We start from the raw sequence: 27,074 nt of genomic DNA on the forward strand, positions 1-27,074 counted from the left end.
GGCAGGGCTCGGGTTCAGAGGACGAACCAGGGGGCATCAGTACCATTATGGCCCCACCTGGAATATGGACGACGGCAAGAAGGCAACGCTAACCGCTACCCAGCTACACAGAACCAACCTGCAATATTAAATCTCCCTATTCCATCTTCCTATTATACTGTACTGTACAATGTGAATATGACACTGACAGTTATCTAAGAATGTCATCTCGGTGAACAATTAATAGAACAGCGGGAACGTGAGGTCAGATATAATTAACAGATATGCAGCGCGAGGTATAATTGCTCAAGTCTCAAGCAAAGTAATTAAATAATTCAAAGTGAACCACTGAGAGGGAGAGACAATGACAGAGCTTCTCCTCATCTCCCTCTAAGAGGCTGGTGGAGGTAGGTAGTGGTGGTAGGTGGTGGTGGAGGTAGGTAGTGGTGGAGGAGGTAGGTGGTGGTGGTGGAGGTAGGTGGTGGTGGTGGTGGAGGTAGGTGTTGGTGGTGGAGGTAGGTGGTGGTGGAGGTAGGTAGTGGAGGTAGGTAGTGTTGGTGGTGGAGGTAGGTGGTGGTGGTGGAGGTAGGTGGTGGTGGTGGTGGAGGTAGGTGGTGGTGGTGGAGGTAGGTGGTGGTGGAGGTAGGTGGTGGTGGTGGTGGAGGTAGGTGTTGGTGGTGGTGGAGGTAGGTGGTGGTGGTGGTGGAGGTAGGTGTTGGTGGTGGAGGTAGGTGGTGGTGGAGATAGGTGGTGGTGGTGGTGGAGGTAGGTGTTGGTGGTGGAGGTAGGTGGTGGTGGAGGTAGGTGGTGGTGGTGGTGGAGGTAGGTGGTGGTGGAGGTGGAGGTAGGTGTTGGTGGTGGAGGTAAGTGGTGGTGGAGGTAGGTGGTGGTGGTGGTGGAGGTAGGTGGTGGTGGTGGTGGTGGTGGTGGAGGTCGGTGGTGGTGGAGGTAGGTGGTGGTGGTGGAGGTAGGTGTTGGTGGTGGAGGTAGGTGGTGGTGGAGGTAGGTGGTGGTGGAGGTAGGTGGTGGTGGTGGAGGTAGGTGTTGGTGGTGGAGGTAGGTGTTGGTGGTGAAGGTTGGTGGTGGTGGAGGGAGGTGGTGGTGGTGGAGCTGGTATTTATGCTGAGATGCTCCTCTCTGTAACACCGCCTCAGGGACAGATCTAACACACACCCAGTCATCAGAAGAAGAGGAAGAAACACTGGGATGGCTCTGAATCGGACGGCGGAAAGAGCTGACGTTCCGTCGAATGTTATTTGCACACAAAGGGAAAGTGCTCATCGGTTCCCCTGAGTCTAGGGCAAATCCTTCATCTAGGGCTTTTTCCCTGTCTACCTCACAGAAGTTCAGACAGCATCTTAAGGTCCACCTAATTGACGAAGCGGAGATCCTCTCATTATGATACATGCGGTAGGCCAGCCTGTCAGACAAAGAGTTAGTGGAGAGCAGTGTTAAGGAAGTAGCAGAGGCATTATCAGTCTATATTTCACGTGTCACTGGGGGACGGATGTGTCCCCATTTCGTCCTTTGGGTGCCATTAATTGATCAAATGAATGAATGAATGGTTAAGTTTACACTCTTAGAAAAAAGGGTGCCAAAAGAGTTCTTCAGCTGTCCCCATAGGATAACCCTTTTTGGTTCCAGGTAGAACCCTTTTAAATTCCATGTAGAACTCTTTTAAGTTCCATATAGAACCCTCTATGGTAAGGGTTCTACATGGAACCCAAAATAGTTCTACTTTGAACCAAAAAGGTTCTTTCTACTTGGAACCAAAAAGGGTTCTTTAAAGGGTTCTCCTACGGAGGACAGCCAAATAACCATTTTAGGTTCTAGATAGCATATTTTCTTTCTAAGAGTGTAAGGTAACAGGTGAGGAGTCTGGTTAGTCTGGTTTGACACAGAGATGATCAAACATTATGAAATCGAAAATTGCATTTCTCCACAGATACATGCATGTCCCTTCTTCCCTATTCATTGAAGTCTGGTAGAACTGAAAGTCACTGTCAACCTTTGACTCCCGTCTCACGTTATACTGTGAGTAAGGGCCCTTACATGGTTCTGTGTTGAATGGTGGAGCTGGGCTATTATGTTCCAAGGCACATGTTATGAACACATATGCTTTGAACCAATCTGACTCTGAGGTCAAAGTAATGTATCTGGGAAGATTTGTAAAGCACTTTACAGTGCGTGTTCCATTCCAGATATTTAAAAATTTAAAAATGTTTGAAATGAAAATGGATCCCAATTAAAGCCGCACAGCAGTGTAAGTGCTTCTTGTTTTTTTTTTTGTAACCAGTTGAAACATTTCTCCCTGGGAAATCCTCTAAAAACATACCTTTTTTTCTGCCTGTACTGTGACTGTGAGCTCTTCTAAAAGCAGCCTAGACAGGCCTGAGCTCAAGCCATTTTGCCAGCCATTCAGGGAGATGAAAATGCAAAGCTAAAAATACTAGCTACACATTTCAAAAGGCAAGAGAAATGCATATATACACCAACTAGCAACAAGCCTTTCTCCTTGACTGCTGGGGAGAAAAGGTTTTTTGGTCTCAACACATTAGACATTTTCAGTGAAACCCTTTACAGTTAGACATACCTTCTCCTTCACAGTATGTATGGTCATGCTATAGTCACCTAAGAGATACCAGCAGTAGCTTTAGATTCAGGTGAATCATCAAGGCTAATGACCATACATTGTTAAGGTCAAACACCCCATCAGGATTTGCTAACATAATAAGTGTGGTGTGCTAGCATTACAGTACTATATGTATCTACTGGTGCTGTGGCCTTGCTATGGGTATATAGTCTTGTCTGTTGGATCACCTGTTGAAGAGCATCCATTTCAACATGGGGCCAGAGGTCGTGGTCCTGGCTGGGTGTTTGATTGGCAGGTGGGGAGCCACGATGCCCACAGCCCTGCCCCAGTGGAGCGCTGAGCGCCAGCGTCTGGGCTTGGGAGGGCCACAGTGCTGCTGACTAACAGAGCGTGTCTGCTGACAGTCAGTGTGTCTGACTGATAGGATCACCCCAAGAGGCTCTTCCAGGGCCTTTACAAAGTGCCTCTGATAGGCCAGGCCCATAGCTTTACCGCCGGGCCCTGCCAACAAATTAAATTTAAGCCCCGCTAATGTATAGAGTAATCATAGAGTGGTGCTGATACATTTTTCAGCAGGGTTACCATGGGCACGACTGAAAGCTTTGCGTGGAATCAGAGACGGGCAGGAGCGGGGCGGGGCGGAGAGAAACAGCTGTCTGTAACCTTAGCAGGCCACTGGAATCCTACACTTCTAAGGCAAGGACTTACCTCCAAGAACAACAATAACATGCCATTATGAGATGTAACATTTTGCAGTGACCTGCGTTTCCAGGGGGAAATTTGAAAGAAAAGCAATTTCACATTAAACTATCTGACACAGAGCAGGTCATGGAATGGTGGTGAGGAGGGGGGAGATGGAGAAGGGGTAGAGGAGGGTTGGGGGTGGGGGGGGGGGCACGGAGCCCCCGTAACAGCCATTGGCCAACTAGAGCGAGACACACATTCCCTCTGCCGAGTTAAAAGTGCTGGAGTGGAGGAAATTTCAAAGCCTCCCCTGCAGACAAACACTCCGCTTAGCACACATCAGTACTGAGATGTTCAAATATTCCACTCCACAGTTGCAGCCTGGTTCTCTTCCCTGTACCGCCGTATCAGACATGGAAGCACTGTGATTAATGAGACAGGAAAAATACCTCTCTCTTTTCTCCCATTGTGTTTTTATAAATTCAATGAAGCTAAAACTGCACTTAATTAAAAATGTGTCTCAGCGTTTTATTTCCCATGATGCTCGGCAGCAGGCAATGTAGGAAAATGAAAGGCAATTGGAGATAAGAGAGGATGGATTCACATGTGTGGGACCTTTGTCCCCTCCCACCTGTTATGACCAGCAACGTAAAGTTTTGCAGCTGGGGTTGATTAGCCAGCTAGTAGATAGCATACATCATAGGAGACCTTTTAGAAACTGAACACAAAGCATAGCTAGCTACACTTCTCTGCATGCACAAGAACACAGTCATCTGAGCGTCATGGTGCAGTGCTACTTCATGTCAATCTTCTCTTCCTCTCATTTAGAATCGTTTGTTATGAATATACTGGATGTGTAGGAACACTGTAAATACTCTAGTTCGAACATTGCATTGACATATTGATACATGATTGTGATTTAGTAACTGCTTTGCAATTTCATGGAGTTGATCCGTTGGCAACTGATGAGCAATTCCTATGTCATTTGTGCAATAGTTAACATTGCTCAATATAAGATCTTAAAACAAGGTATAATCAAATTCATGACATTGGTCTGAGTGTGATTCATATGGGGAAGCCTCCAAAGTAGTGGGTTGGTTTTCTTACGTTCCATATATAGGCCTAGTTGTGAGACGTCAGAACAGAAGACCAAGAGGCTGGATCAGTAGGGATGGATCATGTGACATGATGACACACCTTACAGGATATATATTCTCTTCCTGTCCACAGCTCTCTAACATCTGGCCTGCCGGTGTCAGATTCCTCCATCCACTAGCAGCATTATAGTATTATCACCCCCGCTCTCTCTGCCCTCTCTCTGCTAGCTAGCTATTACTACTACTACATGACTCTTGGCACGCCTTGGAGATCTGTGTCACAATCACTGAGTAATTACAGTGACTAATGTAAGGACCATTCTCGTGTCTAACCTCAGACATTCCATCAAGATCTGACTGGGAGGAAATGAATTGGCAGTGTAATGGACGTTACGTTCGGTTTGAACCCTGACAAAACATATACTCTTTAGAACCAAAGCTTCCTTTTCCCACAATCCCCTGGTGGGGGATGGTTTGCCAGCTCAGAAACAGAGAGTAGAGCTCAGGTTCTTTGCCCTTGTCATTGCATCTGCACTGACCTCTAAAAAAAAAGGACAACAAAGATCATATCACGAAACCAATACTAGCACCGACGGCCTTAGCACAAATTGATTTAGCCACCCGGAACTCACTCCCATCTCAATGAGGTGGCAGGATGCTCACAGCATAAATCACTGTCACACAAACACCCTCTAGTGAAATGTGATTTTTATCTTTAGGATATTTTTTTGTTCAGTATGTCCCGGTTGGTGTCTAGCTCTGTGATAAGTGGTGGTGAGTGATGCGAAATAAATGGTTAGCGCATTAGGCTAATATTGAGCTCTCACCGCATATAGGTGCTATCACATGGAGAGGGTGACACAGCTGTGGTCCCCTGTATTTCAGGAGGTAGTGCAGGGCCCTGTGTTATATGGCTCATAGATCACTAATGTGTGGGTGAGAGTTGTCTCCGGCTGCCGGCTTGGCGGGGATGAAGCACAGATACTTTATGGCACAACCGTCAGACGTAAGCATGAGACCGAGGCTACAATGAGGAGAAGACGACTAAAAATAGAAGATAAGCTTTTCCGAGGGGCCCCGGAGACAATAGTTTCATACTTTCCGTTGTGTACATTGGGATCAAGAACCAGTACAAAGCGTCTAACCGGAGCTATAAAGCACAAGACCCAGATAAATGAAGCAAAGAAAACCAGGCTATCCCAGAAGCACCCTCTTTAAAGCATAGAATGACATGATAAATGCTCCAGTGTTTTAAATACACCAGGATAGTCTGTTCTCTTCTCCTTATGACTGACAACCTCTGTTGCTCACTTAACTACAGCCAAGCGCAACACACTACTGTATCAATTATCATGTGCTTTAACTCGTCTGGCTATTTTTATCACAGAGTTTCACTCAGAACTTTTTACCTTCTTTTTATTGCTATTCTGCTCAGATCTTGTGGCTGAATTCCATTCCACACACAGAGCTGTACAAACATAAGGGGTTTAAGGATTCAGATTGGTGGAGGGGAACCTAATCTTCTGTAATTTGCGGAATGGTTCTCATTTTTATCGACTCACTTTAGAAAGCGGCGCTCGTCGACAGCCTGCTATCGTTCTAGGGATTTGAGGTGACTATTCATTTTCATAAGGGCCAGAAAAGGCAGGTCTGTCTGGATGTGAGCGCACATGTTAGACCTGATCATCATTAATCAGACCAATACTACATCACATAGCACCAGCCGGGTCGCGGAAATGGACAAATAACACAAGGACGCACAAACCTCTTTCATACATCACATTTGCAACAGCCACTGTTTAGCATGGTGAGATAATCCATTCTGGGGTTCATCATGTGAAAATGGGACTAAAATGGTAATGCTCTGCCAGCCAATAGCATCCTCCGCCTCACCAGATGCCTAGCTTCTGGATTTTGCTTAATTGCCATCTTCAGATCAATCTATATCCAAATGTCAACTGAATCTACAACAGAATTTTCCCTGCATTTTGTCAGCTGAATATCCAGTATATTTCCTTACATTAGAAAGCAGAGGTTTTCTGTTAGTCCTTATTGTATGCACATGTAGTGAACTACACTAAGGCCTATTGTTATCCAGGCCTGAGAGAAAGGTGTTGTTGTGCTGACATACATCGGTCTTCATGGCCAACTCTGTGTCCACCCCTGCTGACCTGTGTGCCCATTAGCCTTGACATAGTGATGGGGCATGGTACTGTCTATCTCAGCCCCACACAGAGAACACCCACTCTTCATCTGGTCCACATACACAAGGCACGCATCACACACACACACGGGACAGCAGGTGGGTATGGACACTAGCATACTGATCTCTACTACACATTTGTGATACAAATACACTTCACTCGTTTGGTGAACGCATAAACTGTACACAAACATGTGCATACATAGTCCCACATGTAGGACTACTGTGTACACACGTATGCAAATGGACATGGATATTCATGCACTCCTATGTGGCCACGCATGTACAAATAAACACAGCTACAAACAGACTGAAAATACACACACATATGTTGGTGGCAACTTAATTGGGGAGGATGGTCCCGTGGTAATGGCTGGAGCGGAATTAGTGGAATGGTATCAAATACATCAAACACATGGTATCCAGGTGTATGTTGCCATTCCATTCGCTGCGTTCCAGCCATTATTATGAGCCATCCTCTCCTCAGCAGCCTCCACTGGTTCACCCATAAATAAACACACACACACAATAAAAATACACTCACATATGATCACCCATAGAGAATACAGACTTGTTTGAACACACACACACACACACACACACACACACACACACACACACACACACACACACACACCACACACACACACACACCACACACACACACACACACACACACACACAAGTATTATTGTTAAATCTCTGTTTATCGTACACATGTCCACTGTTCAAATGACAACAGTGGACCCCTCTCGGTAGTGGTAACAGGAACACAGTAGGAAACAGAAAAGCCTCAATATCAAAACAGAAGAGTCAGTCAATATGGAAAGTGAGAAGTTAAGGTAAAAGAGAGACCCTGGTGATCAGTGTGCTGACCCGCTCCACGCTAACTGTCGTCAACAACATCCCAACCATTCACACACAGAACCGTCTACCACATCAAGACCCGCCCCCTCCTCTTCCCCCTCAGCCATTCCACCATCCTCAGAGAAACCCCTACACAGCACTAGTTATCCTCTCTCTTCCCTCCTTCCCTCTTTCTCTCCCTCTCTCTGTCTCTCCTCCTTTCTCTCTGTCGCAGCCGCCACGTTCTCAGTGCGCCGCGGTCGAGAACATAAAAGGGTTGAGAATAAAAGACAAACCGACGTTGGGAAAGATGGAGATGGAAAATTAGCATAAGAATACTCACAGTGGGTTGGGGCTGGAGCGTGGCGGTGGTCCTCTCTCTGTCAGATACAACCTGCACACAAGATTGAGAAAAAAAAAGAAAACTAGGCTGTGAAAGCGGCAAAGAGAGAGGAGGAGAATAGAGGAAGGAGGAGGGGGCACATCATCCAACGCACGCGCCACACAAGACATAAAGAAATAAAGAATTCCTCGAGGAAGGTAGAAAAAAACAGAGCGCAGAGGAGGAGAGAGGGAATAAAGAAGAGAGGGGGGCGTGAAGAGGTGGGCTGTCTTAGGGAAATGTAAAAAGAGACAGACCCATGCGGAGTGCTCCGGTGCGCGATCACATCTGACAGGTCTGAGCTGCAGTCCGCCTACCTCCTTATCGCCCTCACTTTTCCACAGCGCTGTATGCTGTGCTCCTCTCTGCTCTGCTCTCCTCTACCCAGGCCACAGCCATGGACTGGTCCTCACGCTGATGTTACGGGAGATTCAGCACAGGGGAGCTATCGCACTCATCGCCATACGTTAGCATCACACACTGAGGATTGCACACGGATCACCCACCCAACTCCACCCCACGCACCTCAATCCAACCCACTACACCCCCCCTCCCCTCAATTGAGAAAAAAGAGAAGGAGAGAGGGAGAATACAGCCTGCTTCAAATGAATGAGAGCATTCCCAGTGGCATTGAGGCAATTACAGAGGCTGGCGCTGTTTTCTGTTTACCCCTCACCCTTTCTAACTCGCTCTCTCTCTTCCCTCTCTCAGGCTGGTACAGTGTCTGTTTTCTCTCTCTTTCCGTCTCTCTGTGCTCTAGACATATGCCTCTATTAATGTAGCTTCTGTCACTTCAGCTGTTTGGTCAGATTACTCCGTCTCTGCTTCCCCTGTGTTCTACCCACATTGAGTGCCTACACGTCCGCCCGCTTGCCTAGCGCCTGCCATCCTGCCCGCCTACCCACCTGCCTGCCTGCCCGCTACACATTTCAGTTGGCCAAACACTTCCCTGAGTCTCCAGCCCACCTTGAGACAGACCTCACCAGACCCCACTGCTGCCACACCTTCCTGTCTGATTCTAGGAGGGAGGAACAACTCACAGTTATCATAATCCCTCCAGATTTATCACACCTCACCTGGTGTGACAGAGGTTTATTAAGAGGCTAGTTGGTAGTGGAACACCACAACTTAATATTAGCACACACACACACACACACACACACACACACACACACACGCACACACACACACACACACACACACACACACCATCCCCACCTCCCTCATCTACCAACCTCCACACTTTATCTCCCCTCAATTAACATCTTTAGTGTGAGCTGCTATTATCTTAACCACACAGAGCGCTGATGTTCCTGGGAGGAGGAGAGGAGGAGGGGAGAGGAGAGGAGGAGAGAGGACAGGACACTATTAGTAGAGCAGCAGAGAGGACGGTGGTGGTGGTGGTGGTGGGGGGGCTGTGGACAGAGGGCTCTGAGCTGCTGCTGCTGGAATACACAGGGCTAATTAAAGCCATATTCAAACATGACTAACTGCTACCCAAGGTGCACGCTAACAAACATCTACACAAACAACCTTGTTAAAGCATAAACATGTAGGCTAGCCCCGAGGATTGTCTTTCTTTGTGAGGATTAATCGTAGAGAGACAGGCATGTTCAAGTGAAAGTCATGACAACAAAATAATCTAAATCTCTTCTGACTGCTCACTGGTGTTTGATCATGTTTATTTTCTCATACCTCTCATATGTATTGCTACGCTATCAAATCATTCAACATGAATGGCACTATAAAAAACAATAGACTTGCCAGCCAGCTGCTGTAGAATTCCTATAAATTCAAAGGCCCTTGTAAAATGCAGTCCTTTGAAGCACAGGGTAAAATTGCCAAGTACCGGATGTGCTTTAGGCTTACCTCACCGCCCTACAGCTCGTTTCCTTGTCTTAATGTCTTGTATACTCTATTCAATCCGTTTGCCTGCCCTCGCCCGCCTCCATTCCGCCCTAAGACACCATCAAAGTGCCCATTAAGCCATCAAAGTGCCCACTTTGTCCTTGCTTCTCTCTGTGACAACCACAAAGTGGGTGACGTGGTCCCAGAGCACCTATAACGATAGAGGTGGGGTGGACGTCTGGCTGTTGTGGCCGGTGGCTCCAACCCTTGGCCCAGACCAGACCATTAGGAGTATTCTATTACTGTTGGGTTAACCTGTCATGCTTGGCCGTGGCTCTCTCTTTATGGTCTGACTGCTCTGAAAGGGCAGGGGATAAAACTCTATCAGTGGGACAAACGATCCCACGCTCCTTCATTTATCACACGCCCAGGGATCCCCACATGGCGGGCAGCGGCGGCGGTGGCCAGGGCCAGAATCTGCGGGGGTATCCTTCACTCTGGTTACCATGGGGACCCCCCAGGGCCTACGCAGTGCTGGGCTGGGAGGACAGAGGCAGACAGACCGGCCCCATTCCACACAGAGACTTCCATTCTTAATCACAGGATGACTCAGGTAATAGCAGCCTGCAAACCACGTAGCGGGGACAGAGCCACCAGCTAACACACTGGCCAGCACAGGTGGTTTAGTTTGCAGCACACACACACACACACACACACACACACACACACACACACACACACACACACACACACACACACACACACACACACACACACACACACACACACACACACACACACACACGCACACACACAGCTCAGAGTAGTGATTAACAAATGAGACTAGTGATCAGTAGGTTACAGAGGGCAATCGTTCATGGGGTCACATAGCTAGTGCCCCTTCAGCTAGGTTCTTAGCCTCAATTGTTTTGGGTATACACTGAGCTGGGAGAGTGGATAAAATGTCAAACTCAGCTTCACCATATAGAAAGGTTCAAAGCAAAGACATGACAGTGAACGCTTTGGTTATTTACAAATTCATACCATAATGACACAGGCCCTGTTCAATCTGCACACATCCCCCTTCAGCAAACACAACTCTCCTCCTTTTTTCACCGGATCTATCAAGGGAGGGCGACAATTAAATGACTTTAATTTGATTAGGAGATAATGTGTCCCACTTAATGGAAAGGACAGACTTCACAACACACCCAGATTAGTTTGGTGGATGCCTGCTTATAAACGAAGACAGGCCCTCCTTTCATCAATTAAGTCTGATGTTCAGATGCAGTTTAATGGTTGGGGGGAAGGGATGAGGAGGGGTGTGTTCTCGTCAGAAAGAGGGAGTCTGGAAATATGGGGTCAGGAGAGGTATAAGCACGCATAGCTTAAGATTTGGTATTAGCATGACACAATCAAAGTCATTACTAGCCATCCATGAAAGGTAAAGTGGTTGTGAGCTACATAGTAGAGGGCAGATGGCCTGTTGTCACAACATTACAGACCATGTATTGCCTTGCTTTCCTTTGTGTATTGCTATTCAATACTGCATCTCAATTTACAGACAGTGTCTGGTTTCATTGTAAAGATGATGTAACGTTAACTCACTGATAATGATTTACCATTTACTATGTCTGATAGGCTATACTCTACAGCCGAACTCTGTAGCCCCTAAATACTTCAGTACAACAGCTGCTAGACAGACATTTATTGTGAATAACCTACATATTGATCTCCATATTACAATGAAGTGTTTTCAGTAGTTTGTGTAAACCTAACCCAGGCTGCCTTACCCAGGCTGCATTACCCAGGCTGCCTTACCCAGGCTGCCTTACCCAGGCTGCATTACCCAGGCTGCATTACCCAGGCTGCCTTACCCAGGCTGCCTAACCCAGGCTGCCTTACCCAGGCTGCCTAACCCAGGCTGCCTTACCCAGGCTGCCTTACCCAGGCTGCCTAACACAGGCTGCCTAACACAGGCTGCCTAACACAGGCTGCCTTACCCAGGCTGCCTTACCCAGGCTGCATTACCCAGGCTGCCTTACCCAGGCTGCCTAACCCAGGCTGCCTTACCCAGGCTGCCTAACCCAGGCTGCCTTACCCAGGCTGCCTAACCCAGGCTGCCTAACCCAGGCTGCCTTACCCAGGCTGCCTAACCCAGGCTGCCTAACCCAGGCTGCATTACCCAGGCTGCATTACCCAGGCTGCCTTACCCAGGCTGCCTAACCCAGGCTGCCTAACCCAGGCTGCCTTACCCAGGCTGCCTTACCCAGGCTGCCTTACCCAGGCTGCCTAACCCAGGCAGCATTACCCAGGCTGCCTAACCCAGGCTGCCTAACCCAGGCTGCATTACCCAGGCTGCCTAACCCAGGCTGCATTACCCAGGCTGCCTAACCCAGGCTGCCTAACCCAGGCTGCCTAACCCAGGCTGCCTAACCCAGGCTGTCTTACCCAGGCTGCCACCCTCTAACGCTGGTGTACGTCAAGAACAAGCATTATTTAGGCCTACTTACTACAAATTGTTTAGCGCATTCATATTTTCCCCATACAGGCCTACTTAGTCATTCATTTCTCCAAAAATGATATATTGTTGTTCATTTGCTAGTATAATGTGTATTTACTGTGCACAAGTAAAAATAGAATCACGTTTTACCCATCTCTCTGGGATCGGCGATAACTTCAGAACAAAGTTGACTGCAAATACAAAGTTCCAATGTCTTTGCAACTGACACAAACAAGTGACGTTTAAAAATATGCTTCAAATAAAAAAAATACAAACAGTAAGCAATAGGTCTATTTCAATCATATTGAAATACATGACATTTTACATTGTATTTTTTTTTTTACAGAAGCTAATCCAGAGTGACTTACAGTTCATTCATCTTAAGATAGCTAGGTGGGACAACCACATATCACAGGCATAGAAAGTACATTTCTCCTCAATAAAGTATCAGCAAAGTCAGTGCTAGTGGGGGGAAACTTTAAAACATGAAAAGTGTGGGGTGGGGGGCAGGGACACTGCTCACCTAGCTGCAGGGGGCATAGCCTGAAGGAAGGGAGTGGCAGTTCCTCTTGCTGCTCTGTAGGCAACCACCATGCTCTTGTAGTGGATGCATTTCATGTTCAATCAATAGAGTTCTATTTTGCTACTTGTAGGCTACTGTCTGTATTTGTCTCAGTATACACTGAGTATACAAAACATTTCCATGACATAGATGGACCAGGTGAATCCAGGTGAAAGCTATGATCCCTTATTGATGGCACTTCATGGGAAGGGGAGGGGGGAGGGTAATCCATCGTATGGTGAAATAATTCTAATGTTAAGGACAGAGTTCAATGGAGAAAGCTGATCTGAGAGCAGCGCTGTCTTTCTTTCCATCCTATCAGTATCGACACATGCTCCAACGACAGGGCTTAGCGACCGTTCTTTCTGTGTGGTCTTTTGGGAAATCGTGTTACTTGTACATCTTCGGCCATGCAGGAAAGATGCATAGTTAAAACACTCGTAAGCCTAAGTTCCATCGCTATCAGGAAAGCGGGCCCTGGTTGGTACTCCAACATGCTATAGTTGGTTTGGCAGTGTAGGCCTAGTTGAGGCTGTGTATTTTGGAAATATCTTTGTAGATCCATGTAAATACTCATCAGACTGTATCTTTCCTGTACCACCTTTTCACTGGGAATTCATTTGACACCTGCTACTTACTGCACTTAAAGTATTTGGGGAAACAGTGCCGCTGTCCGGCCCAACGCCTTTGTTATTGTTTTTGTTTTGTTGACGAAAAGGAGAGGAGAATCTGGCAGTGTGGTAAAAGAAAATCCAGTACATATTCTGCTGTTCTTTCAAGCGTGCAATGATGTCCGAGAAAAGAAAACAGTGTTCGTTGTTTGCAGTAACTTCTTTGTTGTTGTAATATCCAAACAGACATGTCAGTTTCACCAGTTAAGGCTTTCAGGTTTAAGGCTGCTTTAACATCTGGTTCCTACGGCAACTAACTCTGCTCTAACATCTGGTTCCTACGGCAACTAACTCTGTAGCGCCTGAAATACTCCAATAAAACAGATGTTATACAGGAATACGTTGCGAAGAACTTAAATTTTGATCTACATATTTCACAAGTGTTTTCAATAGTTTCTGTGGGCCAAGCCCAGACTGACACCCTCTAACGTTGGCATCTGTACTCTGACAATCTGCCTGTGGACTCCCGCTGTCCATCCCAGTACGACACTTTTTGAGCTTCCAGCGAAAACAGGAAGCATGAGAGATGAGGACATTCGGAGCAAGTCCTTGAGTTTGGGGTCATTGCTTGGAGTGTGTACGGCGCTCTGTCATTCACGGCACGCCACACACTCCCAAGCGCTCCATTTGCGGTGGCCTGTTCCCCGCTGTGTGAAGAAAGAAGGGTATAATCTCCCAGCAGTATTCTGGGGCTGAATCTAGCGGCTTTGTCTGCGCATACCAATGGAAATCTCTCTCTCTCTCTCTCTCTCTCTCTCTCTCCGTACACATCCTCCATCAGTACCACTACCTGTGAGAAAGGTCTACCAGCTATTTTCACTGTACCTCAAACCATACTACAATTTATTTGACGAGAGGAAAATAAATAAAAAATCTATGTGACTGGAAATATATTGCAGATATAGAGTTGAGCCTACCGTCTCATGAAATGAACAAGAATAAAAGAAGCAATCCTCCTGAGACTATAAGCATCTACATCCTGTTCACATCTTATGTAGACTTCCATCTCACTCAACATGGCTCCTGGTGTCTCTGTGTTTATTAGGGTGTCTATACCTACTGAAGATGCAGCATATCAAACAGCAGTCCCAGTATGGGAGAACTTAATGAAGCCACTAGAGAGGGGCATGTGGGTGATGTGGTGTGAGGCGCTCTAGCGCTGGGTCTCTGGGTCAGGTGACTTCCCTCCTAGCTATAGATGTATGTATGCACCACTCATTTGTATGTGCACTGTGGCGGCTCCTGGCTCTCTCTCCCTGCTGATTATCATGTCAGCGGTGGAGGGCAGGCGGGCGAGCGGGCCGGCCCAGTTGGAGCCCAGGGTGTGAGCCAGCCAAGCTGAGGGGAGGGGCCTGAGGAGATTCAGGGGGTCTCTGTTCTCTCACTGGGGGATCCCCACATCATTTAGCGCCTCATGTAGATCACTGCTGGTACCATCATAGACCTCCGGGCCCCAGGAATTAATGTAGCAAGCAATGGCAGCAGTGATTTATTAAAATAACACCCTGATGAGAGAGGAGGCTGCTGCTTTCTCTACCTCCCCAGCTCTCCCCAATATGTTCTGGAGACAGGAACTACACCGTGCCATAATATGAGGAGAGAGGCTTCTGGAAAACAAGGAGGGAGGAAGTGGGGAGGAAGTGGGGAGGAAGCGAGCGCTGCACAAATTGTGGCGGCAGTCCTCACTGTCATTGCTTATTTATTAACCCTCTTTCCATTCGAGTCAGGCCTTGTATTAAATTGAGACAGCGTTTTGCCGCGTTTTGCCTTGTTGAACAAGTGCAAAGCCCCGTTAAGTGTCTGTGAAAGGCCTGTGATTGTGTTTGCGGTGCCCCGGGTGTGCCGTGGCCAGCCGCTCCTCCCTATCTCCCCCGGACAGACGGGATTAGAGACAGGGAGAGGGGCTGAATGACCCTCTAGGGGAGAACAGGCAGGGTCCGGGATCACGTCTGCCGTACCGCACATGCACGCGCACACAGGCATATCCCCCCTCCTCACTGTTTAACACGGAGCTTTCCCTGCCCCCAGGACTAGACAGATTCATAGCCAGCCACAGGCACAGCCATGTACAGAGAGGTGCACACGCTTATCCACAGCCACAGACTGCTTCACAAATTAGCTACTGTAACTCCATGTGACTGTATTTTTAAAGTTGTGATAATGTGCTGTTTGAATAGTATACTGCACACAAGAGGTAATGAAACCATGACTCTGGTGTCATTTGAGGTACTCGAGATTGCACAGTATTTTAGGATCAGCTTCTCTACACACCCTCCACTGTGCCTCAGACACAATGGAGCCTTGAGGAGGGATATTGGCCTGTGTGCCTCTTCACTGTCTGTTTATTTGTAGAATTAATAAAGAGTTGATCAGATTCCTTGCTGGCTGTAGTAAGACACTCCCTGTGAGCTCAATGCAGGAGGTGTTGTGGTCTACAGGTTGGCAAGCAGTTCACATCCCCATGTCTCTGTCAGCCCCATCAGATATAACACACCCTCACATCCCCATGTCTCTGTCAGCCCCATCAGATACAACACACCCTCACATCCCCATGTCTCTGTCAGCCTCATCAGATACAACAAACCCTCACATCCCCATGTCTCTGTTAGCCTCATCAGATACAACACACCCTCACATCCCCATGTCTCTGTTAGCCTCATTAGATACAACACACCCTCACATCCCCATGTCTCTGTTAGCCTCATTAGATACAACACACCCTCACATCCCCATGTCTCTGTCAGCCTCATCAGATACAACACACCCTCACATCCCCATGTCTCTGTCAGCCCCATCAGATACAACACACCCTCACATCCCCATGTCTCTGTCAGCCTCATCAGATACAACACACCCTCACATCCCCATGTCTCTGTCAGCCTCATTAGATACAACACACCCTCACATCCCCATGTCTCTGTTAGCCTCATCAGATACAACACACCCTCACATCCCCATGTCTCTGTCAGCCTCATCAGATACAACACACCCTCACATCCCCATGTCTCTGTCAGCCCCATCAGATACAACACACCCTCACATCCCCATGTCTCTGTCAGCCCCATCAGATACAACACACCCTCACATCCCCATGTCTCTGTCAGCCTCATTAGATACAACACACCCTCACATCCCCATGGCTCTGTCAGCCTCATCAGATACAACACACCCTCACATCCCCATGTCTCTGTCAGCCTCATCAGATACAACACACCCTCACATCCCCATGTCTCTGTCAGCCTCATCAGATACAACACACCCTCACATCCCCATGTCTCTGTCAGCCTCATCAGACACAACACCCCCTCACATCCCCATGTCTCTGTTAGCCTCATTAGATACAACACACCCTCACATCCCCATGTCTCTGTCAGCCTCATCAGATACAACACACCCTCACATCACCATGTCTCTGTTAGCCTCATCAGATACAACACACCCTCACATCCCCATGTCTCTGTCAGCCCCATCAGATACAACACACCCTCACATCCCCATGTCTCTGTCAGCCTCATCAGACACAACACCCCCTCACATCCCCATGTCTCTGTCAGCCCATCAGATACAACACACCCTCACATCCCCATGTCTCTGTTAGCCTCATCAGATACAACACACCCTCACATCCCCATGTCTCTGTTAGCCTCATCAGATACAACACACCCTCACATCCCCATGTCTCTGTCAGCCTCATTAGATACAACACACCCTCACATCCCCATGTCTCTGTCAGCCTCATCAGATACAACACACCCTCACATCCCCATGTCTCTGTCAGCCTCATCAGATACAACACACCCTCACATCCCCATGTCTCTGTTAGCCCCATCAGATACAACACACTCTCACATCCCCATGTCTCTGTCAGCCTCATCAGATACAACACACCCTCACATCCCCATGTCTCTGTCAGCCTCATCAGATACAACACACCCTCACGTCCCCATGTCTCTGTTAGCCTCATTAGATACAACACACCCTCACATCCCCATGTCTCTGTCAGCCTCATCAGATACAACACACCCTCACATCCCCATGTCTCTGTTAGCCCCATCAGATACAACACACCCTCACATCCCCATGTCTCTGTTAGCCTCATCAGATACAACACACCCTCACATCCCCATGTCTCTGTCAGCCTCATCGGATACAACACACCCTCACATCCCCATGTCTCTGTCAGCCTCATCAGATACAACACACCCTCACATCCCCATGTCTCTGTCAGCCTCATCAGATACAACACACCCTCACATCCCCATGTCTCTGTCAGCCCCATCAGATACAACACACCCTCACATCCCCATGTCTCTGTCAGCCTCATCAGACACAACACACCCTCACATCCCCATGTCTCTGTCAGCCTCATCAGATACAACACACCCTCACATCCCCATGTCTCTGTCAGCCTCATCAGATACAACACACCCTCACATCCCCATGTCTCTGTTAGCCTCATCAGATACAACACACCCTCACATCCCCATGTCTCTGTCAGCCCCATCAGATACAACACACCCTCACATCCCCATGTCTCTGTTAGCCTCATCAGATACAACACACCCTCACATCCCCATGTCTCTGTCAGCCCCATCAGATACAACACACCCTCACATCCCCATGTCTCTGTTAGCCTCATCAGATACAACACACCCTCACATCCCCATGTCTCTGTCAGCCCCATCAGATACAACACCCCCTCACATCCCCATGTCTCTGTCAGCCTCATCAGACACAACACACCCTCACATCCCCATGTCTCTGTCAGCCTCATCAGACACAACACCCCCTCACATCCCCATGTCTCTGTTAGCCTCATTAGATACAACACACCCTCACATCCCCATGTCTCTGTCAGCCTCATCAGATACAACACACCCTCACATCCCCATGTCTCTGTCAGCCTCATCAGATACAACACACCCTCACATCCCCATGTCTCTGTTAGCCCCATCAGATACAACACACTCTCACATCCCCATGTCTCTGTCAGCCTCATCAGATACAACACACCCTCACATCCCCATGTCTCTGTCAGCCTCATCAGATACAACACACCCTCACGTCCCCATGTCTCTGTTAGCCTCATTAGATACAACACACCCTCACATCCCCATGTCTCTGTCAGCCTCATCAGATACAACACACCCTCACATCCCCATGTCTCTGTTAGCCCCATCAGATACAACACACCCTCACATCCCCATGTCTCTGTTAGCCCCATCAGATACAACACACCCTCACATCCCCATGTCTCTGTTAGCCTCATCAGATACAACACACCCTCACATCCCCATGTCTCTGTCAGCCTCATTAGATACAACACACCCTCACATCCCCATGTCTCTGTCAGCCTCATTAGATACAACACACCCTCACATCCCCATGTCTCTGTCAGCCTCATCAGATACAACACACCCTCACATCCCCATGTCTCTGTCAGCCCCATCAGATACAACACACCCTCACATCCCCATGTCTCTGTCAGCCTCATCAGACACAACACACCCTCACATCCCCATGTCTCTGTCAGCCTCATCAGATACAACACACCCTCACATCCCCATGTCTCTGTCAGCCTCATCAGATACAACACACCCTCACATCCCCATGTCTCTGTTAGCCTCATCAGATACAACACACCCTCACATCCCCATGTCTCTGTCAGCCCCATCAGATACAACACACCCTCACATCCCCATGTCTCTGTTAGCCTCATCAGATACAACACACCCTCACATCCCCATGTCTCTGTCAGCCCCATCAGATACAACACCACCTCACATCCCCATGTCTCTGTCAGCCTCATCAGACACAACACACCCTCACATCACCATTTCTCTGTTAGCCTCATCAGATACAACACACCCTCACATCCCCATGTCTCTGTTAGCCTCATCAGATACAACACACCCTCACATCCCCATGTCTCTGTCAGCCCCATCAGATACAACACACCCTCACATCCCCATGTCTCTGTCAGCCTCATTAGATACAACACACCCTCACATCCCCATGTCTCTGTCAGCCTCATCAGATACAACACACCCTCACATCCCCATGTCTCTGTCAGCCTCATCAGATACAACACACCCTCACATCCCCATGTCTCTGTCAGCCTCATCAGACACAACACACCCTCACATCCCCATGTCTCTGTCAGCCTCATCAGATACAACACACCCTCACATCCCCATGTCTCTGTCAGCCTCATCAGATACAACACACCCTCACATCCCCATGTCTCTGTTAGCCTCATCAGATACAACACACCCTCACATCCCCATGTCTCTGTCAGCCCCATCAGATACAACACACCCTCACATCCCCATGTCTCTGTTAGCCTCATCAGATACAACACACCCTCACATCCCCATGTCTCTGTCAGCCCCATCAGATACAACACCCCCATGTCTCTGTCAGCCTCATCAGACACAACACACCCTCACATCCCCATGTCTCTGTTAGCCTCATCAGATACAACACACCCTCACATCCCCATGTCTCTGTTAGCCTCATCAGATACAACACACCCTCACATCCCCATGTCTCTGTCAGCCCCATCAGATACAACACACCCTCACATCCCCATGTCTCTGTCAGCCTCATTAGATACAACACACCCTCACATCCCCATGTCTCTGTCAGCCTCATCAGACACAACACACCCTCACATCCCCATGTCTCTGTCAGCCCCATCAGATACAATACACCCTCACATCCCCATGTCTCTGTCAGCCTCATTAGATACAACACACCCTCACATCCCCATGTCTCTGTCAGCCCCATCAGATACAACACACCCTCACATCCCCATGTCTCTGTCAGCCCCATCAGATACAACACCCCCTCACATCCCCATGTCTCTGTCAGCCCATCAGATACAACACACCCTCACATCCCCATGTCTCTGTCAGCCTCATCAGACACAACACACCCTCACATCCCCATGTCTCTGTTAGCCTCATTAGATACAACACACCCTCACATCCCCATGTCTCTGTCAGCCCCATCAGATACAACACACCCTCACATCCCCATGTCTCTGTTAGCCTCATCAGATACAACACACCCTCACATTCCCATGTCTCTGTCAGCCTCATCAGATACAACACACCCTCACATCCCCATGTCTCTGTCAGCCCCATCAGATACAACACACCCTCACATCCCCATGTCTCTGTCAGCCTCATCAGATACAACACACCCTCACATCCCCATGTCTCTGTCAGCCCCATCAGATACAACACACCCTCACATCCCCATGTCTCTGTTAGCCTCATCAGATACAACACACCCTCACATTCCCATGTCTCTGTCAGCCTCATCAGATACAACACACCCTCACATCCCCATGTCTCTGTCAGCCCCATCAGATACAACACACCCTCACATCCCCATGTCTCTGTCAGCCTCATCAGATACAACACACCCTCACATCCCCATGTCTCTGTTAGCCTCATTAGATACAACACACACTCACATCCCCATGTCTCTGTCAGCTTCATCAGATACAACACACCCTCACATCCCCAAGTCTCTGTCAGCCCCATCAGATACAACACACCCTCACATCCCCATGTCTCTGTCAGCCCCATCAGATACAACACACCCTCACATCCCCATGTCTCTGTCAGCCTCATCAGATACAACACACCCTCACATCCCCATGTCTCTGTCAGCCTCATCAGATACAACACACCCTCACATCCCCATGTCTCTGTCACAGGGGCGATTTTAGTATGTAAATCTTGGTGGGGCAAACTCCTCAACATTTTTTTAGATGCATGCCAGCAATGCCACTACACAACACAACACTAAACAATCAATTAATTGCACTCTAATGGTGACAAACAGTGCCCACAAACTGTTAGGGCCTACATAAAGCTGTCCCAACAGCAGAGCTTTCTTTTCAGCAATGGAGTGAATCCTTACCACCGCTACAGCTGGCTATCAGTGAAGCCTTGTCTGGCAGCGAAACAGTTCATTCAGCCTCGTTTACTGCCTTTTAAAAAAACATAACTGATATGGCTGACTTGCTTAAACAAATGTGGTTTCTACTGACAATTGAGATGTAGAAACTATGGCATAAGGGAACGACGAGAGGATAAGAGGCAATCCGTAATTTTGATTAAGACGCTCTAGGACGGACGTAGTCAATATAACTATTTGTTCATCATTTTTTAAATGAACGGCGACATAATTCAGAACATGGGCTGTTCTTACAGTATTCTCCCTGTACACCAAGTCAGAACCCATATTTACAGTATAATAATAGTGATATAATTTAGTTCAGGTATGCTCATTGTGCTTCCATGACTGTGACTACATGTCAAAACAGATGTTGTGGTAATAGGTTACATTTGAATGAAGAATAATTTTGTATTTAAAAGCAGTCTGTAAAATGTATAAAGCCCTTGGTCCAAATCGGACCTCGATCCTCTCTGTACTGGCAAATAGGCCTGGGAGCTCAAGTGAAACTGAAAGTGGCAGGCTTCAAATAAAATCAAGTCAACTGATGTCGAAATGAGAAAGTGAAAAATAGAGATGGGAGGAAAAGGCTCGAACATTTCACATTTTCTCAGGGAAAGTTTCCTTGCCCCATTAGCTTGGAAGTGGTTATACAGCTAAATAATGCAGTAGATATTCCACAATATGAGCTTTGAAGGAAGGAGTCACAGATTCATTAAGAAAGAAAAGCTAACCCGCGGAAGAACTTAAAACCTGTTGGGGCTACGGGTTAGCAATGAACCCTGAGACGGAATTGCTAGCAAGGCTGGAAATTCAAAACATCAAAAATCTAATAATTTCAATTTCTCAAACAATCAACTATTTTACACCATTTAAAAGATAAACATGTCCTTAATCTAACCACATTGTTCGATTTTCAAAGAGGCTTTACGGCAAAAGCATAAAGTTAGATTATGTTAGGACAGTACATAGCCACAAAAGTACAAACATCCATTTTCAATTCAAGGTCAGGCATCACCAAAAGCAGAAACCAGCTAAAATTATGCACCAACCTTTGACAATCTCCATCAGATGACACTCCTAGGACATTATGTTATACAATACATGCATTTTTTGTTCCATCAAGTTCATATTTATATCCAAAAGCAGCATTTTACAGTAGTGGTGAAATTCAGATTTTTTTCTTCTCTGAAATGCTTCTGGTGAACAACGTTACAATTTACAAAATTACTATTCGAAAACATTGGTAAATTATAATATTGTCATTCAAATAATTATAGTTTAACATTTCGTAAATGCTACTGTATTGCCAGATTTCAAAATAACTTTACTGGGAAATCACAAGTTGCAATAAACCGGGTGCTGTGCTAAGAACAATAGGCTAGGCTATATAGGTTAGCATCATCTTGTAACCATGTAATATCAATAATACTATTGTCAATAATCCATTACCTTTGATTATCTTCATCCATTGGCACTTCCAGGAATCCCAGGACCACAACAAATGTGGTTTCTTTTGACAAACTTCATAATTGATGTCCAAATAACTCCAAGTTGTTCCATGTTGTTAGCGCTTCGGTGGCTACTAAAAAGTAGCGCGGGGGGGTTTGTGAAGTCACGGCAAAAAGTTTAAAAAGTTTAAAAAATAATCTATTTACTTTCGTTCAAACATGTCAAACGTTGTTTAGCATCAATCTTTAGAGCCATTTTTAACGTGAAACATCAGTAATGTTTCAACCCGACCTCACCTGTGTCTAGAAAAACGTTTTTGATAAATGTCTCGCGTCTCATGATTGCGCAGGTGCAGGCAATAATGGAAGTGACGACATCCCAGGGACGTCAACTTCCCTGCATTCTAATTTGCTCTCTGTTAATCATAGACGCTTCAAACAACTTTATAAAGATCGCTGACATCTAGTGGAAGCCGTAGGAGTTGCGAAATAATCCTTTCTCACTGTGGTATCTATTAAACAATGCCTCAAAAAAAATAGTACAGCCACAAAATTATTTTTTTCTCTCAGGTTTTCTCAGGTTTTTGCCTGCCATATGAGTTGTGTTATACTTACAGACACCATTCAAACAGTTTTAGAAAATTCAGAGTGTTTTCTATCCAAATCTATCCTAGCTTCTGAGTTGGTGTAGGTGGCAGTTAAAAATGGGCACATATTTTTTCCAAAATTCTCAATACTGCCCCCTAGCCCGTAGAGGTTTTAAAGGAGAACTCACAATAAAAATATCAGAGTGACAATTCTGTATGTCCACAGCTCAATACCTTGACGTTTACCCACACCATTCCGTCCTTGGACAACTGACTTCAGTACACTGGCCAAGCGAGGCACTTTATTGCTGTTTGGCTCGAGTCAAACACATGAGCAGCTTATTACTCCCAAACAGTTGACCGGCGTTGAGACCTCATGTTTATTCATACTGGTTAGCCTGACCTGAGGAGCAGGAGGGGGGGAAGGAGAGCCAAACCAACGGTTCTTCCTTTCAATATCATTTAACATCTCATACATACAATAACAGGTCTCTTCAGATGCACACTAGCAAAGCAGAACTCCTTACTCAAGGAGACAGAAACAAAGGAGAGATAGACAGCGAGGAGAGAGAGTGAAAGAGACAACTCTGCTCTCTCTCTCTCACTATAGGCTCTGCCTTCAGCTTGAACTTTGGTGGCGACGATAAAATTAAATAACTCTGGGTTACCATAGTGATAACAGTGGAACACATAACTAAGTAGCATGAGGGATAGGGAGCGTCTCGGGGGGCCCTCCAGCTTTTATGTGTCAGCCGCAATTCTCCATCATCAAAGACTCTTCTCCACTCTCAGCAGCAAGACAATTCTCCATCATCAAAGACTCTTCTCCACTCTCAGCACCAAGACAATTCTCCATCATCAAAGACTCTTCTCCACTCTCATCACCAAGACAGAAAGACATTGGTGGATCATTAGTTTCCAGTGAAGAAGCAAGTCATTTATCATTTTTTTTAAAGCCAGAGAGAGAGAGAGAGAGAGAGAGAGAGAGAGAGAGAGTAATCTTCTTGGCAAGTCAATATCTTGGGGTGCTAACCTATATCCCTTATGAGTACCTGAACAGGTAGTATGCCAGCAGCCTGATGGGCTCCTAGCTCTGTGAAGTTGCAGCCCTTTGCAACACATCAATACACTGCTTTTCCTGCCGAGTACATGTGCTCTCCAGCGTGACCCGCGCCTCCTTTATCTATTCTGTTTAAAGATACAGGCACATGGAGGGAGCGGAGTGGCTTGATTACCTCCTGGGACACCTGCGATAGCTAGTTCCCCCTTTAAGTTTGCCAAGTGAGAAAGTCCTCAGAAGTTTGTTGACAGATCTCTCCCTGCGCTGGGACATCCATGGACGTGGTAACCTTGGAGATCCAGAGGACAAATGGGAGTTGGGAAAGATCAAGTACAGCGGTGGGTTTTGTTTATGAGGAAAACGTAATGGGACATGACGCACAGGGAGATAAACCTGGTTAATGTAGAGGGTACAGGAAGTACACTGCTGTAAGACACTGCTAAGTCATGTATAGAATGTGTGGGTTTGATGTGAAAGGGATAAATAGGCAACAGTAGAACCAAAATAAAAAACCTCTCATAAGAATCAGAAATACACTACTGTTCAAAGGTTTGGGGTCACTTAGAAATGTCCTTGTTTTTGAAAGAAAAGCACATTTTTTGTCAATTAAAGTAACATCAAATTGATCAGAAATCCAGTGTAGACATTGTTAATGTTGTAAATGACTATTGTAGCTGGAAATGGCAGATTTTTTATGGAATATCTACATAGCCGTACAGAGGCCCATTATCAGCAACCATCACTCCTGTGTTCCAATGGCACGTTATGTTAGCAAATTCAAGTTTAGAATTTTAAAAGGCTAATTGATCATTAGAAAACCCTTTTGCAATTATGTTTGCACAGCTGAAAGCTGTTGTTCTGATTAAAGAAGCAATAAAACTGGCCTTCTTTAGACTAGTTGAGTATCTGGAGCATCAGCATTTGTGGGTTCGATTACAGGCTCAAAATGGCCAGAAACAAATAATTTTCTTCTGAAACTCATCAGTCTTTTCTCAACTCATCCCAAACCACCTCAATTGGGTTGAGGTTGGGTGATGATTGTGGAGGCCAGGTCATCTTATGCAGCATTCCATCACTCTCCTTCTTGGTCACATAGCCCTTACACAGCCTGGAGGTGTGTTGGGTCATTGTCCTGTTGAAAAACAAATGATAGTCCCACTAAGCGCAAACCAGATGGGATGGCGTATCGCTGCAGAATGCTGTGGTAGCCATGCTGGTTAAGTGTGCCTTGAATTCTAAATAAATCACTGACAGTGTCACAAGAAAAGCACCCCCACACATCACACCTCCTCTTCCATGCTTCACGGTGGGAACCACGCATGTGGAGATCTTCTGTTCACCTACTCTGCGTTTTACAAAGACACGGCGGTTGGAACCAAAAATCTCAAATTTGGACTCATCAGACCAAAGGACAGATGTCTACCGGTCTAATGTCCATTGCTCGTGTTTCTTGGACCAAGCAACTATCTTCTTCTTATTGGTGTCCTTCAGTAGTGGTTTCTTTGCAGCAATTCGACCAGGAAGGCCTGATTCATGCAGTCTTCTCTGAACAGTTGATGTTGAGATGTGTCTGTTACTTGAACTCTGGGAAGCATTTATTTTGGCTGCAATTTCTGAGGCTGGTATCTCTAATGAACTTATTCTCTGCAGCAGAGGTAACTCTGGGTCTTCCTTTCCTGTGGCGGTCCTCATGAGAGCCAGAGAGAGTTCTTGACATTTTCCAGATTGACTGACCTTCATGTCTTAAAGTAATGATGGACAGTCGTTTCTCTTTGCTTATTTGAGCTGTTCTTGCCATAATATGGACTTGATCTTTTACCAAATAGGGCTATCTTCTGTATACCACCTCTATCTTGTCACAACAGAACTGATTGGCTCAAACACACTAAGATGGAAATAAATTCCACAAATGAACTTTAACAAGGCACACCTGTAAATTGAAATGCATTCCAGGTGACTACCTCATGAAGCTGGTTGAGAGAATGCCAAGAGTGTGCAAACCTCTCATCAAGGCAAAGAAGAATCTCAAATATAAAATACATTTTGATTTGTTGAACACGTTTTTGGTTACTACATGATGGCGCCGATAGAGAGGGCTGCCTCACTTCTAGTCCTTGGGAAACTTTGCAGTATTTCGTTTTTTATGTATTATTTCTTACATTGTTAGCCCAGAAAATCTTAAGTGTTATTATATACAGCCGGGAATAACTATTGGATATCTGAGCGATGTCAACTTACCAGTACTACGACCAGGAATACGACTTTCCCGAAGCGGATCCTTTGTCTGATCATTTGAACTGATCCCAGAGGCCGACCCAAAATAACGCCGCCGGATCGCTAATGTTCAGTCCCTAGATAACAAGGTTGATGAAATTAGGGCAAGGGTTGCTTTCCAGAGAGACATCAGGGATTGTGACATACTCTGTTTCACGGAAACGTGCTGTCAGAGTCGGTAAAGCCACCTGGATTCTCGGTGTGTCAGGCCAACAGGAATAAACATCTCTCCGGGAAGAAGAAGGGCGGGGGTGTATGTTCATGACTAACGACTCATGGTGTAATTTTAACAACTTACAGGAACTCAAGTCCTTTTGTTCACCTGACCTAGAATTCCTCACAATCAAATGCCAACTGTATTAT

General features: G+C 46.6%; 1 long non-coding RNA gene across 1 annotated transcript in view; it reads right to left on the reverse strand.

The window, feature by feature from the left end:
* The window catches only part of LOC115202545 (uncharacterized), a 263,397-nt gene that overhangs the window by 107,809 nt on the left and 128,514 nt on the right, over positions 1 to 27,074 (reverse strand). The window contains exon 4 of the long non-coding RNA XR_003880010.1: positions 7,746 to 7,796. This is a non-coding gene — a long non-coding RNA (uncharacterized LOC115202545). The remainder of the gene's footprint in view (positions 1 to 7,745; positions 7,797 to 27,074) is intronic.

This window comes from Salmo trutta, chromosome 1 (genome assembly GCF_901001165.1).
Source record: "Salmo trutta chromosome 1, fSalTru1.1, whole genome shotgun sequence".
NCBI lineage: Eukaryota > Metazoa > Chordata > Actinopteri > Salmoniformes > Salmonidae > Salmo > Salmo trutta.